Source organism: Cupressus sempervirens, chromosome 5, assembly GCF_028749045.1.
Source record: "Cupressus sempervirens isolate cs-2001-9-10 chromosome 5, ASM2874904v1, whole genome shotgun sequence".
Lineage (NCBI taxonomy): Eukaryota > Viridiplantae > Streptophyta > Pinopsida > Cupressales > Cupressaceae > Cupressus > Cupressus sempervirens.
This window is the reverse complement of record NC_143122.1, coordinates 902,702,434-902,708,256: the sequence shown is the minus strand read 5'-3', so window position 1 is coordinate 902,708,256 and position 5,823 is coordinate 902,702,434. Positions and strand designations below refer to the sequence as shown.

At 37.2% G+C, this 5,823-nt stretch overlaps 1 pseudogene; it reads left to right on the top strand.

Annotated features, from left to right (window-relative positions):
- The first annotated feature begins 3,470 nt into the window (after positions 1 to 3,470).
- On the top strand, positions 3,471 to 5,243 carry LOC149558848 (indole-3-acetate O-methyltransferase 1-like; annotated as a pseudogene).
- Positions 5,244 to 5,823: the final 580 nt, after the last annotated feature.

Here is a 5,823-nt window from a genome sequence, read left to right as displayed (position 1 = left end):
AAGCTCAGTGTATGCTTTCTAATGTAGGATTGGGCAAAGTATTCTGGGCTGAGGCATGTAACACAACCGTATATCTCATTAATCAAAGTCCTTCAAGGTTGAACTTTGAAATTCCAGAAGAGGAATGGTAAGGTAGAAGACTTTCTTACTCTCATTGCACATGTGCCCAAAGAAAAGAGAAGCAAGCTAGATCCTAAATCCGAGCCTTACATATTCGTTGGATATGGAGAGGATCAGTTTGACTTCAAGCTTTGGAGTTTAACTAATAAGAAATTTATTAGAAGTAGAGACGTTGTCTTCAATGAGAAAACATTTCCAGCATTACATTCTTAGGAAATGTCCGGAAAAGAATTTGTGCCAATCGCTACACAAAGGAATGTTGGATTGAATCCACAAATAGTTCCTAACACTAGCTCATATAGTCCCACCTTTGTACTATTTCCAAATTTATCATCTTCTTCTACTCCTACGAACACATGACATGATGATAGTTTTTCACAAGAGTTTTATGCTATCTCGTCTCAAGACAGAAATTTGTCTCTACATCATGACCAAGTCTGTAACCAAAGATCTCATAATACAGAAAATAATCCACTTGATATAGAGCACGAGCAATAAGAATGTGATGTGTGTTCAATAACAACCATTGGTATTAACAAAACTCTGCATCATCATGGTGTTGGCAACCAAGACTCTTCAAATCTATGGTCCTCTGTTACTCCCAAAAAAATGCACCCAAACAATGAATGGGATACACACCATAATGCAGACAATGATAACCTGCATGTTACAAAAGCCAGTCCATTGATGCTAGCAATTGAAGTCAATCCACAAGGTAATAATGTTAATTCGCAGGGTGATAGAGCCGCTTCAAAATGTCAAGCTAGACCGCAGGTTGAATATGTTAATCCGCATATGCAGGTAACAGAATTCAATCTCCAGGTTCCACATGTTGATACACAAGTTGCACAAGCAAATCCACAGATGCAATTTGCATAATTAAATTTGCAGGGGGTAGTTAATTTGCAAGTTCAAACACCTGCCTTGGACTCAGGTCATGGTATTTCTACAAATTTGCATGTGCTACACTCTGTTCCTTTGCAGAATCTCTCCCGTCCAAGGGATTTCATTGATGAGTGGCCAAACATAATTCAAATGGAACTCCATGACAATTACTCTCCTCCTCATGACTCTGGGACATCCAACATCGCTGCAAGAAATATGGAAGGAAATTCAGAGCCCACAAATCCAACTGCCATCAATGGCAAAAGTCATATGCATGAACCTTATAATAATCTATTTTCAAGTAGTAGAGAGGGCAGTCAACATTTAAATCAATGAACTAGAGTAACTGGTTCTGCATTTGAATTGGTTCAACTTGAGAACAGAGAACCCCAAATGAGAAGATCCACTAGAGAACGGAGAATGTGAGCTAAATTCTCTGATTATGAATTATTGTACATTGAAGAAGCAGAGCCTTCAATTCTAGTTTCAAAATTTTCAGAACCGTCTACATTCAAAGTAGCTCTCAAAGATGTCAATAGTGATAAATGGAAAACAACGATGCGTGAAGAAATGGATTCTTTACTCAAGAATCGAACCTGGGATTTGGTATCTCTTCCACCTAATCAAAGACCACTTAGGAACAAGTGGATATATCATGTGAAAGATGAAGTGGAAGGAAATAAACGCTTCAAAGCTAGATTGGTGGTAAAGGGATTTGATCAAGAAAAAGGGATAGATTTCAATGAAATCTTCTCACCGGTTGTCAAGATGACAACTATCCAAACTATTTTGGGATTAGCAGTAGCGTGGGATCTTGAGTTAGAATAGCTTGATGTAAAAATCACATTCCTATATGGTGATGTAGAAGAAGAACTTTACATGGAGCAGCCTCAAGGGTTCATAAAGAAGGGACATGAACATCTTTATTGCAGATTAAATCGAAGCTTGTATGGCCTGAAACAAGCCCCAAGACAGTGGTATGTAAAATTTAATCACTTCATGACTGAGCATAATTTCACATGATGTGAATCAAACCCATGTGTTTACTTCAAGAAACTTCCAAGCGGTGAGTTTGTCATCCTTCTTCTTTATGTCGATGATATGTTAGTAGCTGGCACAAACAAAAGAATAGTTAATGAGTTGAAGCAAAAATTGGCAAGCAAATTTGCAATGAAAGACTTAGGGGCGGCTAAAAAGATTCTTGGCATGACAATCACAAGGGATAGGAAAAAGAGGGAAATCACTTTGTCTCAAAAACAATACATTGACAAAGTTGTTGAAAGATTTGGCATGGCTGATGCAAAAGTAACTCCTATTCCTCTTGCTGGTCACTTTTGATTAAGTTCTGAATTATGTCCTAAAACACAAGAAGAAAAAGAATTTATGGAGAAAATTCTCTACAAATCAGCCATTGGTAGCATTATGTATTCTATGGTTTCTACTTTCCCTAACATTGCTCATGCGGTGGGAGTTGTGAGCAGGTTCATGAGCAATCCCGACAAAGCTCATTGGGAAGCCGTTAAATGGATACTAAGGTATCTAAAAGGTACTTCAGATTATGTTTTATATTTTGGTGGAAACACAGTTCAGCTACAAGGTTACACTGATTCTTATCTTGTAGGAGACTTGGATAAACGAAGGTCTACCACTAGTTACACCTTCACATTTTTTGGAGCTGCGATCAGTTGGGCTTTACGGTTGCAACATTGCATTGCTCTTTCTTCAGCTGAAGCTGAATACTTAGCTCTTTCCGAAGGTGCAAGGGAAATGATTTGACTTCAGCGGTTACTTGGTGAATTGAAAGTTCATCAAAATGAATATAATCTATTTCGTGACAGCCATAGTGCGATCTTTATGGCACATAATCAGTCATCACAATGTCGCTCCAAGCGTGTTGATGCACATGCTCACTTTGTTCGTCATGCAGTCGAAGAGGGCAAGCTGAATGTTGTCAAGATTGATACCAAGATCAATCTGGCTGATATATTCATGAAGGTTGTTGCCAAATAGAAGTTTGAATGTGCTAGAACTTCTCTTGGGCTTGTGAAGGAAAGATAGATCATTCTTTGAGTAGGGTATTGGGTGATCAGTTGCAGCATTGGTTGCCCTTCAGATGGGAGTTTCTTGATATTGTGAAGGCCAACAGTCAAGTCATTGTTCCCTCTAATAATCGAGTCTCTTGGTTTCCAAAGACTCTTCATTTGTAATATTATTGGAGCCCTTTTATATTTGTAATATTATTGGAGCCCTTTTATATGCTGGTCCTGCTCATTTGTAATTAACTTTTACACATTAATCTAATACTCTGTAGTCTAGACGTAGCCACTATTGTGGTGAACCAGGATAAATCTGATGTTGTGTATTTCTTCTTATTACGACTTTTTTATTCTCTGTTTAAATCCTTTCAGATCTCTCATTTGAGTGAAGTACCTACTACAATCTTGGAACCCCCCAGAGTCGTCTTAATGGATATGATGATCAAATCTGGATCGAAGGCGGCCCTGGGAAATGTACTCGGCATGAAGGGTGGAGATGGAGATTCTAGCTACGCCAAAAGCTCTTCAATGCAGGTATACAACACTAACACACCTTCCTTCTATATCTTCTCGCTCTTCACTACGAAAAATAACCGGAAAACCTAACCTAATTTGGAAATTTGCTTCGTGCAGTTAAATACGCTTCAGTCTGTGAGGCTTATTCTCGAGCGCGGCATATGTGAGAATATAAGACATTCTATGTCTGATATGGAGGGCATATTTAGGATAGCAGATTTTGGGTGTGGTACCGGGAAAAATTCTCATCTTGTGGCAGACATCGTTGTGAGTGCTGTGCAACGCTCGCTTCATGAAGAAGAAGAATAGGAGATGTCAAAATTTGAGGTTTATTTCATCGACCTTCCTTCCAATGATTTCAATTCACTCTTTCGAATATTGCCCCCACACAGAGAAGAAGGCTCGGCCGTTGTGGATAAAAACCCATTATCTGGAAGGTCTTACACTGCAGTGGCTGTGTGTGGATCACATTTCAGACGCCTAGTCCCACGGAAAAGCCTCCATTTCTGTCATTCTTCTGCCAGCCTCCATTGGCTTTCACAGGTCGGTAATAAACCCTAACATAAGTTGTCAATATAAGATATTAATAAGATGATGTTGTCTCATGATATAAGGCGCAAAATGCAGGTGCCAGAGAGTGTTCAACAGAGAAGCTCTCCTCGCGCTTACATTTCAAGTGATTGTGGGGAGGGTGTAGCCGCTGCGTATCTGCAACAGTTTGATACAGATTTGACAGCGTTTTTGAAGGCCCGGGGAGAGGAGATGGTTGATGGGCCGGATGCATGTTCATATCCATGTATGGTCGTAATGCGGGCACCCAAATAGAACAAGAACAAGGCTTGTTGGGATTTGCTGCGCGCCTCTTGGAATACGCCTTTGAGGAGCTAGTTAATGAGGTTGGTTTAATATTGAAGCCTCTCTTGACTACTCTTTCTTGATTCCTTTTTCCTCGTTTAACTTGTGCGTTTTCCTCAACCCAAGATGAGTTTTGAATGATTAGTTTAGAATAACTTCCAAGTTTAGAACTCAATTTGCTATCGTATGAATGATCAGCTTAAATGCTTAAGATACGGATAAGGCAATGGGCAACGTCAAACTGTTTGTTTATCACATGAGAGGCTTAGCTTAAATGCTACCAAATTATGTAGTTAGAATAAAGTAATTACTGTTTCAAATAAATACTCGTACAGTATTATATGTTGATTTTAAACATAAGTCAAATTCATGTTTAGAGTTTCTAATTACAAATTTATATTTAATAATAAATATATAATTTATATTGTATATTAGTTAGGCTAATATGAAATGAGATTTTGTTATTGACAGGGTATTAGTGAAAAGGTCAAATGGGAAGCATTTAACATACCTTATTATGGTGCAAATGTGGAAGAAGTGGAAAGCATTGTGAAGAAAGAAGGGTCCTTCATGATAGAGGTTGTAAGAACTATAAGAGATAGTCCTCAATTTCCATTAACACATGTGCAGAGGGGTGAAGAGAATATGTTTGGGATGCTTGTAGCCAATAATTGCAAAGTAGTGTTTGAAAGTATCATACAAGCTCATCTGCGATGTGAGAGATTGACAGAAGAATTTTTCTTGGGAATTTCAAAAAGAGCTTCTATTTTTGTAGAGGAATATCTCTCTCAAAAAATAGAGGTTATTGTTGCCTTTCTTACTAAGAAATGAGCATACAATAAGGCCTAGTCATAAATAATGTCTAATATTTATCCATTAGACTATAAAAAATGCAACTAAGTTATAATCAATAAATGCCAATTTGTGGTGTTAAATTATTTGTGCCTATTGTATTAATTAGACTATAAGAAGTAGATCTTTATTAGATAACCTCTTGAGAGTTTTAATATATTTTATTTGAGCATTCAAAAGTCCTTTATACCATGACCATATTTCTATCTGATAGCAAGTTTTTTGTGTTAAGTTTTCTAACTACATAAGATTGCAAACATTTTTATTGGAGAAAATCCAAAGTTAATTAATAGGAAAACTTTTTCATCTAGAACATTCTTAAAAATATTATGAGAATTCATCTTCTAGATATCTTCCTATTATAAAACATACTTCTAGATGTTGAAGTTAGTAGGGGTGTATTAACGTGCACTAAATCTAATAACTTTACTTCCAAACATGGTTATCAATTATTTTTTCCAACTAAAATAAAATGCAATGCAATGAAATAAAAGCACATATGAAAAACTCGATGTGGAAACTATAATGATGGAGAAACAATGGTAGCAATCAATCTCAT